Raw genomic sequence first — 14,170 nt, 5'->3', positions numbered from 1 at the left:
TTTGACTAATTTGGCACACATTCGATATCTGAAGCCGGCAATGCAAAGCCAATCGTTTAAACAGTTACTGTTCGAGTTACGTCCCTTGGATCCGTCAGAAATGTAATATGATCGAAATCACGTTCACCCCGATTATGCTTTAAAGTTTGTCAGCCATTCAGATCGTGTTTTACCAAAATGATACACATCTTAGATCCGCATAACTTCGGATTTTCGGGTAAGTTGACGCGCCGTGATACAAGCGAATTACTGTTCGAAGCAGCGTTAAACCCTGAATGTGAGCCCACAAATGGTTTCATTGTGCCTATGTGGGCAATCGAACCTGGGTTCCTTAGCGTGACGTACAAACGCTTTAACCACTAGGCTACCTTACTGCCGCATTAAAGTCAGTGATGTTGATGGAGTCCTGGAAAACTTTCCTGCGATTGATATGCCTTTATACATCGTGCACCGAAATGCCATTTTTACAGGAGTCACTCTAGATGACATTTTAGTTCATCAGTAGGTGGAGATTGTATTAAAAGTTTAACACTGTCACCACCTATTGATATTGTCATCGCTTTTCTAGTTGGCTGTTTTTGTTTGTTTTCGGTCTTTTCAAAAAAAAAAAGAAAATTAGCTCACGGGGTAGGGTCAAAGAGTATTACTTATAAATCGAGTTGAAACGGCCTCTTTGGTGTTCTGTAAATGTTTAAAATCTTCACCAGAATCTAATTCGGGTCGCGCAAATGAAATGGTGTGGATAGGACTGGAGTCTGTGTTTTCAAGAGAAATCAAACCTACTTATTTATTCATTCGTTTAAGCATAGTGTGGAATGTGGATTTAGACTTTTCGTTTACAATATTCATTTGATGGAATGTTTCTACCATTCTGTTCGGGTGCTGGGGTAGCCTAATGGTAAAAGCGCTCGCTCGTAACGCCTATTATCCGGGTTGATTTCCCACACGGGTACAATGTGTAAAGCCCATTTCTGGTGTCCTCTGGCGTGATATTGTTAAGAGTAATATAAAGCAACGCTCACTCACCACTCTCAGTGTTAAGTTGATTAAATTGAATCAGCATAGCCATGTGAGTCTATGCGATTGATGATGCCACTTAGTTCAAGGTGGTGCTGATAAAAGCGTTCGCACGTCATTCCGAAGACGTCTTCCTTAACGATGTTCACTTCATTAGAGGTACTGGACAGTTGCGCTATTTGAGGAGCGGAAGGGTAGCCTAGAGCTTAAAAAGGACCACTAAGCTCAATTTTTTGGCACTCTTTTCATCACTGCATATGAAAGACTTCTGGTTAGTCATAAACGAAACACCATTTTTAAAAAAAAACACCTTGTGGTTAATTGATACCAAGCGCTTAAAAGTTGCTAAAAAGCCGTCTGCTTCTCTCTCGCCCGCAAACGAAACCACAGACACCGTTACGTAACACTGTCGACAGAGAACCGGACGTGACTTAATAGAAGGAACGATTTACAATTAATTGTATAGAAAATGTGTAGGAAGCTCGTAATTTTGCTAATTTCACGACGTCACCAAAGACATGCCGAATTGTTGTGTTGTCGTCAGTTGCTCCTTGGGGTCGGGTGATGGTGTCACTATGCACAGATTTCCATCGGACCCCGTAGTTTGTGCTTAAATTGGTTGCTTGAGTGTGCGAAGCGAGCGTGTGGAAGCCTGCGGTATATACTAAATCGGATGGTTCGCCCCCTACCACGCTTCCAGGATAGAAAATGGAAGTTCAAGTTTCATCGAGTTTATAAAATTAAGACTGCTTACCACACATTGCTAACCAAAAGGATTTTGCAGGAATATAACGCTTTCTTCCTCGGACGCGAGGTTGTGGTCGAAGTGCCAATATTATCGTAAATAATATTATATTGACCCCCGCCTCGATTCACTTGAGGAGTGAAATTGTTATGTTATAAGCAATGTCATGTAAAATCCTAATGTCCACCAATGAAATACATATTTTACTACCAGTGAAAAGTAATTTTGATTTTGTAAGTCGGTGAAAAGAAATTTTAAATAGCATTTATCTTCAGACAGGGAGCCGTCATTTTTTAAAATGGCACGGGCTAAAAGTAGGTTAGAATTATTGAGATTATGGTTTGTTTTCATCAAGTTAGAAAATCCAAACTACTTTTACTAGTAGTTAAATGTGTATTTGAATCATGGCCAAAAGGATTTTGCATGACACAACTTGTAACATAACGATTTCTTCCAAGGAAGCAAGGTTGGGATCGAAGTGACAAAAATATTGCTAATTATCTTGCCCTCCACCTCGCTTCCAAGAATGAAATTGTTATGTTATAAGCAATGTCATGCAAAATCCTATTGTCCATCAATAAAATACATATTGTACTACCAGTTGAAAGTAATTTTGATTTTGTAAGTCTATGAAAACAAACTTAAATAGCATTCATTCTCAGACAGGGAGCCGCCATTTTTGAAAATCGTGAAGTCACGGACTAAAGTCCATTTGAAATAATGAGATTTTGGTTTGTTTTCATTAAGTTAGATAATCCAAACTACTTTCTACTAGTAGTTAAATATCTATTTGAATCATGGCCAAAAGGCGTTTGCATGACATAACTTGTGACATAACGATTTCTTCCAAGGAAGCAAGGTTGGGGTCGAAGTGACAAAAATATTGCTAATTATCTTGCCCTCCACCTCGCTTCCAAGAGTGAAATTGTTATGTTATAAGCAATATCATGCAAAATCCCAATGTCCATCAATAAAATACATATTGTACTACCAGTAGAAAGTAGTTTTGCTTTTGTAACTCGGTAAAAACAAACATAAAAAGCATTCATTCTCACACAGGGCGCCGCAATTTTTTAAAATCGTGAAGTCACGGGCTAAAGTCCATTTGAATTAATGAGATTATGAGATCATCAAGTTAGAAAATCAAAACTGCTTTCTACTTGTAGTTATATATGTAAGTCTATGAAAACAAACTTAAATAGCATTCATTCTCAGACGAGCGTCCTCGTGCTTTAACGTTATAATAGTTCAGGGCGATAGTGTGCTTTACTGCACTTAACATGGTGGTTGAACGAACTGTATTTCTTAATTACAACATAGCGACACCAAGTGATTTTGACAGAATCGTCTATGAAAACAAGGGTTGTAACTCGAAAACTAGGCAAAGCAGAAGACAAAACTAAGTCACAGTAGATGGTGAGAACATATAGCTTTCATTTTTCACAACAGCTTTCGCGATTTCAGGTTTGTACAAACCTGTAAACGAAGTAGTTTACCCCCTGAAATGTAGATGAATACTGCACAGAACCTCATTTCTATACCCACTATTACGTCACGGAGACGTGCCGCTCTGATTGGTTGAAATTTCGTTTGCGGCTGAGAATTGTGCACTGTTGTCAAAAAGGTCGATTTAAGATAATCAATGATGGGGTTTCATTTATAACAATGTCAGCAAGTGATTTTGCATTTGTGCCCTATTAGAGTATATGTGACCTTTAAAGGGTAGCTGGCTCGTCACGTAGGGGACCCGAATTTGATTCCCAATTTGCCACAATGTGTGAATTCCATTTTCTGGTGTCCCTCCGTCATGATATTGCTGGAATATTGCTAAAAAAGGCGTAAAACTAAACTCACTCACTCACCATCCTGCTCTGTACACCAGTCTACATGTTATCTCAGAACGGTATATAAAATACGACGTCTAATTGTATCACACACAACATTTCCGCACAACATGATCCAATATGAGCGTATTCTGAGGAATTGCTTTACTGTAGCTCTTTTAGGAGAGTGGTCAAAATGGGTTTTATGAATACCACCATTAACCAAGGAGTTAACTGCATGTGGTAATACCTTGACGTCAAGCACACGGAGTGTAAATTGTCCGCAACATCATGAAATAGATATTCAAAGTGGTTTCACAGTGTCGATTGGCTATAAACACATAACGTTAGTATATAACGTGAACGCTAAGGACTAATTAGTTTTGATTGTCCCCGGATCATATTCCAATGGGTGTGATTGACAAAACACCGATAAAGCTTTATGTGAATGGATCACTAAAAGGGCAGTAGAGCTGTGAAAATTATATGACTGGACACCGGTGATGACACCAGGCGTTCGCGAAAAGGGAAGACGTGCCTTGCACAAACGGATAACATTCGCTATTCAAACAAGGAGAGAGGTAGCCAAGTGGTTAAGCGTTCGCTCGTCACGCCAAAGTCTCGGGTTCCTTTCCCCACATGTTAACAATGTTTGAAGCCAGCTTCTGGTGTCCCCCTTCCGTGATATCGAAGGAGAAATGCCATCATCCTCCCGTTTACATTACAGAAATTTCTGGCAGATTTGTTTTCCTGCAGAAATTTCTGGCAGAATTTTTTTATTTCAGTACCAGAATTATCCAAATAAAATTAGAGACTATAATTTACGACTCTCCTGCGTGAGTGGTAGCTTCATGTTTATTCCAAGTAATAAGCACTCAGCGTGATCAACTGATCTGATATTTTTGTTTCGCTACCAGAAATATCTTAGTCGAATAAGATTAAACACCATCGTTATATAATTTAATATAGACTTTCTTTAAATGATGTTGTTTTACCCTGTTTAAAGCCTATTAGTACCAGACAAGCGAGTATTTTACAGTGTGAATTTAACCATATTTCATCATTGCGTTTACAATTCAAAAAGCTTATGCATTTATCCCATCCGTTTCACTATAACACAGTTGTAACTTCTTAGTGGATTCACGAATCATCACTACTCAACCACATACCCTTGTAACCCGTGAAGATCCGAGGTACAACAGGTCTTCAACGACCTACGCTTCTACAAAAGGCGACTATGGTCATGGTTACCTGGTTGAGACACGTCATCGGTTCCCAAATGCGCAGATCGATGCCCACGCTGCTGATCACTGGATTGTTTAGTCCAGACTCGGTTATTTACAGACGCCCGTCATCTAGCTGAAATATTGTTGAGTTGGACGTAAAAACTACATTCACTCATAACAATAGTCGTGAAAGATTAATTTAACAGTACTGGGGTGCATTTTCTAATCCCAGTAAGCCTACATTGTTTTTGTATCCGATATGAGAAGTTTCACCACCCATAGCACATTTGCATTGATTAGCTTGAACCGGGAAGCCATCTCGTGTAAACACAACAAGTGATGTGTGCAAGGATTATCGTTGCGGTCGAAGTGGGAGAAAAAGAGATGTTTCTTGTGGCTACAAGCATCTTGGGTCGGCAGTGATAACAATACACTGGTAACATACCTGCATGTTTGTAACCCATGTTTTAAAAAATGTGTAGTATTAGAACGGATTGTTCAGCCTGAAAACTGAAATGTTTAATACTCGTACATGTGTATGGAAACATAGAAAAATATATTGATTATGACAAGTAGTCTCTGTCACAGACAAAACTCAATGTCTTTTGATTAACACCTGTCTGTCCCCTTGTCTGCTAATGACAATATACAATACCCAACTTCAATCATTGACCACATGCAATTTCAACTTAACACCTATCGGGCTATACATGATAAACTAAATTGATTTATGGCTCGTGCACCTGGGGTCTGTCTCAGTCACATTATGCAGTTACACAAGACAGGCAGGTGCGATTCCTGTACACATGTTATTACGTCTGTGGGTTGCCAACGGTTTACACCCGGACTGTCGACAGCAACGAACAATACGTCCAAATTACTTGTCGACTGTCCGGGGAAAGGGACATGATGTTCCACATGAGTGACTTCACGCCTAGTATGCTCGCAATTAACAAACCAATTAAAAACACAGTTGATATCAACAGTGCGCTATATGTTTATTATACCCCCGCTAAGTAACGGGGATATATAGAGTTAATTTTGACCGTATATATTCGCACATTAGATTTTGATATACGCTATATAAGTGAAAAAGGTATTGACATTTGAGAATTGTGATATTTATGTCCATTTCAGTAATCTGAATGTTCAGCCAAGATGAGGCAACACTGCCACGTGGCCTTCATTTTCCGCTGATGACTGGATCGGACGGAACCGAGCTCAGATTGTTTCAAGTTCTGTATGTACAAAACCCAAAATTTCAATATATAATATTTATGGATATTAACATTTTCATTGTATATGCTTAGATGTGGGTAGATGAATCATAATGATTGGAATATTTTCAAACAATTTAACACTGTACTTTGTACGAATCCACGAGTGACTAACATAATTCCTTTTATTCCTAACCAATGTTTGGAAAACATTTAACTGGTACTATGACGACGGTACACTAGAACACTGATATAAGCATTTCAATCACTGGCCTCTGTTACGAAAACATACCAATCAACTTATCTCACTAGCTTCTGTCATGATGAGATGATAATCAACTCACTGGGGTCTTGGTGAAAAAGGGTAGCAATAACAACTTAAAATGGGATATTGTACCATGTTAGTCATTCTTGAATGTGATTTTGTCCACAGATTTTTTTCCTATGGGATTTTGTCCGTCCCCCAATGAGACGGCTGACAGTAACGTGTTACTCCGCAGGTCGTTTTAACCATCACCGATATAATGGCAACTTAATCCTCGGTTCACAACTAAAGCACGGCGAGAGACTTTAATTACATTTTTTCAACTTACCTTAAGAATGTAAGAGCTGCATAGGCGGTATCGGGTTTTATTAATAACAACTTCGTGTTAACTGCATATAGCAGGGTTTCTGTGTAGGTTCAAGTTAACAGTGGCAACAACCAAGTGATTAGAATTATTGAATGCTGTGACAAACATCATGTACTTGAATAACAAGGGGTAGTTGAGCGGATGAGACCAGGTGGGAACTAAGAACAACAAACAGCGCAACCAGCGCAAATAATCAAGAGGCATTAAGTTCTAAAAACAGTAGTAAACGAACGGGTGCTGATTGATAAAGTCTGCTACATCTGGCCTCTTTGCCAACAAGCATGCCTGAAGCATAGCGTATGGAATAAGTCTTAACACAGAACTGAACCCAAACATCTAATGGCGTAATGATATGAATTGTTCAAATTCCTCATACCGGTCTTGGAAGTATTAACATCACCATCGTCCTTGTTTTATTACCATAAGTTTACAAATGTACGAAATGCATGCAAAACATCATGAGGATATTTTACACACGCAGAAGTGTACATACTGTGTATTTTCAGTTTCCTGATGATGAATCAGTTATTCGTATTCTTATGCAAAAATACCCCAAGCTCAACAATTCAGATCAGTTGATCACACTGATTGATAATTGCTTGGAATAAACGATTCAATTCTTTATTCAGTAAAGACTTGGGCCATATGCCCCTCGTCATCATTTTACAAACTATACATTATAGAATATGGTTATCCGTTGGAATATGCATAATGATTTACCTGTATAAATGGAGACTTGACAAAACATTTGAGTACTTACATGCATGATTTTATGTATTTACACAATCTTGCAATACTATCTTTAGATGGGCCTGTTAATAGTTCCAAAAATTTCAACATACTTGGCTTCTTCCAAAAATATGGTTTAATCAGGTGGTTTCGATATACTGTATGTTTTGGGCAAATTAAAACGAAATGGTATTCATCTGCTATTGACATTTTCAGTATTTTCTTTACAGTAGATACAATATCTTTTCTCCCTATCAATATTTTCATAGCGCCCACTTTCAATTTTTAATCTATGACACGAAATTCGTAACATAGTTAAATATCTAACAGTACTTGGATGTACAGCATAATTCATATCCAAAGTTACATTTAATATTACTATATAGCCATAGTTTACTACTTTTAGCAATGTCATGATGCCATTTTTGGATAAAACAATCAATTAAACGTTACTTGAAAAGACTATAAAATGTACTATGGTCAACACATCCTGGGTCACACCAAACATATCCAAACCCATATATAAATAACCCATTTTTAACATAAAAAAATCTAGTTTCTGACACCATTATTGCATTGTGATAACAACAGTTCCTAGATAACTTTGAGGATACAATTTGACGTGCTCCGCAGTTTGAACCAGTATTACATATCTATTAATATACAAAGGATAACGACCTAGTTCACCATATACAGCCATAGTAGTAACATTGTGGTTAGCGTTAAGGATATTTTCACAAACTTTTAAATGTACACGTTCAATTTCAATTGCAAGTAGCGACCACACACCCAGGTGTGTCATAAATTATCTGATACAAGTGAAAAGACGGTCTAATACACACCCTTCTAAATATTTAGTCATTACTATTTATACAGAATGGTATTTGCCTGGATAGTTTTATGACTATGTACTATCAAGGACATATCATCTAAAAGGTCCATAATAAGGTATCCAAAGATAGTCTGTAATTTTATTCAGTTAAGATAATTCTGGCAGTGAAATGAAATAATTCTGCCAGAAATTTCTGCAGAAAACAAATCTGCCAGAAATTTCTGCAGAAATGCATTTTCAGAGCCAATTTGTGAGCTTATTAACACGTGAAGACACTGGCACATAATTGTTTCGTGTTTATCTCCTCGGGATCTTTCCAATGATATGAAATATGTCCTTGTAGCTTTCTCCCTTCTGTGTGTCAAGTAAGGACTCGCTGGCCATTCCTAAGTTGTCCCTTTCAGGTGTACCCCACCGTGATGTTGCTGGGGAAATGCCATTATCGTTCCTTTTATATAACACTTCAAGGGAACTTCTTTGTATCTTGTAGGAGGTGGGTAGTCAAGTGGTTAAAGCGTTCGTTCGTCATTTGGGTTCTATTCCCCACATAGGTACCATGTTTGAAACCCACTCCTGGTGCCTTGCACTATACATATAAATACCTCATTTGAGAAGGCCAGTACCGTTTGACACCGCTTTCAACAATATCCCAGCAATATCACGGCGTGAATACATGATACGTTTTATGGACGACAGGTTCTTTTTATTCTTTGCACGACATTTCAGAACAAATTCGTGGTAAATGATTGTGACTGATGATGAAAGAGTAAGAACTTGATCTGAAACGTCTTGTAAAGAATAAAAAGAAGATATTATCCATAAACGTGTCATGTATTCATGTTCGTTCAACTTCTTAATGCTTGTCAAAAACTGAATATCACAGCGGGGATACCAGAAATGGACTTCACACATCTCAAAACCCCAACCGCTTCGTCAACTAATGTTATGGAAATTTGTTGGAAAATTTACAGTGAAAATGCATTCGTATTGCAATTTGCATATGTGACGAGCGGATTGAGTGATATAAAATCAAATTCATATAATCACTCTCCATTGGTGACGTTGCCTAAAAAAGACGGAAACCGTTTTGTTATATTTTCAATGAGGCTTCCTATGTACTTATCCCCATCTAGAATCTAGGCAGTGTCTTTGCAACATGAAAACAGTCACGTGCTGTCGAATACTACCAACAACCGTCTCGCCCACAGGCACAGCTGATCAGGCGCCATGTAGCTATTTATCGGCCACGTGCTGTCACTTTACTCCCAGTAGTAGAGCGTCATCGGTTCTGAGTCATACCCGGGCGGACAGACTTCGAACGTTGTTTAAACAGGAACACCATCACGCCGGAAGTGGTGAGGTGAGCGTGTGAGTGTTAGTTTTACGCCGCCTTTAAATATAACGGAGTGCTATTCATCGCACCAAACACCTAGCGGTTAAGGTGTTCGCTCGTCACGCCAAAGGCCCGGATTCGATTCCCCAAACGATGTTTGGCGTAATGTTATATATATAAGTGGTGAGATGAGCGTGTGGTGAGATGAGTGTTAGTTTTACGCCGCCTGTGAAATTCTGTAGTAAGATTTCGCAATATAACAACTTCTTATAATCATGTTTGGATATAATATAAAATTAGACGAAAGTAAATATTTGATTCTGAGTTTATTATAGACTGGGCAGAGTTACATACAATGACGCTCGTCTTCGGCTCTGTTGTTACATACTTTACAGCGTCTGTTTGGTTTTTTTAGATGTCGTAGTGTCTTCCTTTAGTTACCTCTAGTTCACTAGTCGAAATCGAATGAGACAGTTTCTAAGAGAGTTAGATTTGACGTTGTGAGATATGTCTCAGTTTCAAATCGGATTTAATGGTGCGATATGTGTCGTATCGTGATCTTTCCTCCAGACCTTAATGCCAATCATGGTTAAACATGTCTATAGAACAAGTACGAAACAGGTTCAGGAACGAGTTACAATCGCCCACTGTTCGAGAAGTTGTTACGGTTAAGAATTTACCATGACAACAATGTAAGAAATCCCTTTGTGAACTAGCAAAACAGAACAAAGACAATTGTTTACGTTCAAATTCTGTATTATGCAACGAGAGCAAGGTATACAAAGTCACAAGTCAATATAACAATGCAGATTTCAGGTACAATTCAAGAGACACAAAATCTGAATCAATGGGTCACAACATACAATATAGCAAACTCACTAAAGTCTTGGTGTGAGAGTGAATCACTATGGCAGAATGTCAACACAGCGATTGGTGCGACAGCAGATAATGTAGATTCAGGCGATTTTAAGCTTGGCGGAGATGTAAGTGAGTGTGAGTGTCGCTCTCCACACGGCAACAAGCCTTTTTATATATTTACTAAGTCATTTCCAGAGAGTTCGGGCACAAACGAACATCGTCAACACTGTTGAATGCCCTAGAATAAGTCTCCCGGAAGTATACACATCGAAAACTAGGAGCAGATAAATTCCGGAAAACCAGAATGCTGAAAGTGTTGACTTGCTATTAAAACGAAATGTGACCCATCATATATAATATTCAAAACACTAAATGTTGTGACCCAATAATAATTATTACTTAATTAATAAGAAAAATATAAAATAAAATACACACTCGTAACAAAGTCCACACAAGGCCGAATTCATAGGTGAATAATATTTTTTTATTTAAGAAGTCAAAATATATGCCGAGTTCAGTTCGTATAGGTGGTAAATCATGTTATGTGGTTTCTTCGATAGGAGATGAGCAGGCATGTGAAACAGTTTAAACCAGTAGCGTTGGCATCGGGTGAAAGAATGGATGTACAGTGACTAGCGCCAACACCGCGTACACCGCGTTGTTATGAGTTGAAAGTCCAACATTTAAGACTTCCTTGCATGCAAACAGGTGCACCTTTTCTATGGAATGAATGCTTTCTCCATATTTCGGAGCCAAAACATAAATAGTACTTAGGCGTCAAATAGTTTCAAAAATATTTGGAGTGTTATAATACCAACTTTAAAGAGGATTGGCTAATCAACAAAATGCCGTCTTCGCTCTGGTCGCTTGTTGTTATATAGTTTTATTCATGCTCAAGGTTTGTGTGAACAAAACGCCTAGATATTGCTTTACAGTGCTGACTGTGTCACCTTAATATGTCAATCTCTTTTGCTGCAACTCCACCGCCTTTTCCTGAACATGACAATGTTTGTCTTGTCCAGGTTAACACTAAACTTTCATTCATCTGAATATTTAGCTGGGATGTTCAGCCAGTTCTCTAGACCTGTTACGGAACTTTATGTATGGATTATGTCAAAAAAAGGGAAAAAAGGAAGTGACAAGAAACAAGGAAACACTGTGTTTTCTGGACAATGGTATTTCGTTGTGTAATTCGTTGACGAACAGACAGAACAGCAGGGGGAGCAATACACATCCTTGGGATATCCCAACTAAACAACCGAAAACATCAGTTATGACTTTGTCGCTACGAATACACGACTTTTACGTTCTGGTACATATATCTGAGAATTGCATACAACTTCCCGTGTAGTTTTTGCTATTGTAGTCATCACCAGAAGTAATGTCTATTCACAGAATCAAACTGTTTCCATAAGTCCACAAAATCAACATATAGCCTACGTTTGTTAAATGAAAGACACATTTCCCACAGGATACTGATTAGCGAGATCCCTCTGAAATTATCCGGGTTGTTCACGATTCTGTTCTTGAAAATGATGATAGACTTGGACTAAAGTTCCAGAAATACATCTGTTTGGAAGACATTATTAAAACTTTTGGTAAAAAAACCAGTGATTCTGGTCGCGAACATTTAGTAATCGCAAGGAAAATTCCATCCATGCCTGAAGAGGTTCCTCTTTTCACATGTTCAGTCGTTTTTGTTCTACCTGTTTCAGGGGATTCCAATAGCATGTTGTGCACAACCTCTAAGCAGTCACCTGATGTTGCCTTCCTCATCGGTACTTGACCATTCACAAAGACTGCGTTGTCTGAAGAAAATAATGCTTTAAAAAATTGTGTTTCCGTTGTGTTATGCATTGACATTGTAATGCACGTATTTTCTTCCGAAACAGTGAAGGGTCAGAACAGTGACAATCCAGTTTGAACTTCCTTGATACCGATTTGTAGTAATTACCCAATTTACAAAATTGCTTCCTACTACACTCTCTACGTTGACGTCTAAATTTGACACAAAATTTACAGCGTTGTGTTTTCATACAATCCTATGCTTCTGCCATTATATGCACAAGTGAATCAATTCCTTCATTAATATTCAATTCAATGGTATTGTACAAATTATCCTTGCACGTGGTCAAGTTGCACCAGACCATGGCGTCAGAGCAGACAGCGTGAAGTGTGACGACTTCAGTGGAGACTCTTGCGTCTGTCGAGAAGGTGCATGCCTGTTCTAGGGGAGAGTGATCTGAGTCTGTGCGATCTCCAAATGTCAAAGAATAAATTTTAAAAAGCAGTCAGGTGACATATATAGTAGTCTACAACGCCTGAGCTATTTTCTACGATGTATGTAAATTCTCCGTTCATATCATCCACTCTTCCGTTGAGTATGAACATCTCGTACAGGTAACGAAGTTGCAGGACAATATTGCCAAACCTGTCTTCATCGGAGAGTTCTTTAACAGACCACTAACATTCCATTTTCGGATAGTACATTTCCTACCAGTGTCACCGATAGAATGTTCCTGCGTCAAGGGTTCTAGGGTCCGGCCACATTACTATAGCTGAAGATTTCCCTTCCGGTTAGAACTACTATGTTGTCTTTAGGGATCGAATGGGTTTTCCATGTCATCACCCGACAGTTCATTTTGTCTAGGTTTCGTCACCAGCTTCTAGTTCTTAAAGACCTCCATCCTTCGTACCCTGGAGCTACTGACGTTGCCTCACTGTAATGTCACTGGGGACGCCCTAACCTTTGACATTCATTATCTCACGGACCTTTAACACCTCCATTTGGTCGTCGCTTTGGCTCATCTTCACTATGAGTGGTCTAGGCGCCTAGCCTATGTGCACGTATTGCGTCATTAGGACGCCATTCCTTCCCGTCAGCGTTTCTATTGACCTACAGTATGATATTGTCTCTTTTGCTAAACGCTGCAAGTCTGTCCATTTCGTTATCTAACAGAGAGACATTCTCTACGTTCTCCATCATGGTAGATAGAAGTCCAACATCTTCGCACGTAATGTGCTGATTATGTTACATTGTATCAAGGTCACATATTTTATTCATGAGAAAAGGATTGGGTACAAGTTATACAACTTAGAACACGATCTAAAGCTTTAGAGACATCACAAAAACCATACAATACTGTTTTTTATCATCTAAGGCCTCATATACTTGGTCACAAATTTCAAATAATTGATGAACAGACTGGAATCCTGATTATATGATAATTGATTACATGAGACACTTCATTTACATAAATATTTACACAATCTAAAGTAGAATCAGTGCGTTTGTCAAAGAATGGCATATCAGTGTTTACTTCGTTAATACTAACTATAGACTAAAAATACTGATTAAGTTTCTCCGCTTTCTACATTTCAGTGAATAAAGTTGGATGTTCATCTGCATCATTTTGTTTCAAAGGCGGAATACAAGTGACAGATCCTGAATCTTTAATCAGGAAACCAAGTAATTTCCAATAGGAACTGTTATTACTGCAGTACAAATCAAGCAAAAAATCGTTTGTAAGACTGACATAAAATGAAGCCTTTGCATAACATTTCATATTATTTACTTTGTTTCTTTGTTTCTTGTAAGCCAAGATATCTACTGGACGGTTTGTTGCCTTGGCCTTTTTCTCTTTCTATTTCTTTTTCTTCATTCCCTTCGAAGTTCTGAATTAAACCAAGGTTTATCAGTTGGTCGAATGGTGACCGTTATGAAGGAATGCACACTGAAACAAAGCGGTTGAGATGTT

Source organism: Haliotis asinina, chromosome 12 (assembly GCF_037392515.1).
Source record: "Haliotis asinina isolate JCU_RB_2024 chromosome 12, JCU_Hal_asi_v2, whole genome shotgun sequence".
Taxonomy (NCBI): Eukaryota; Metazoa; Mollusca; class Gastropoda; order Lepetellida; family Haliotidae; genus Haliotis; species Haliotis asinina.
This window is presented reverse-complemented; position numbering follows the sequence as displayed.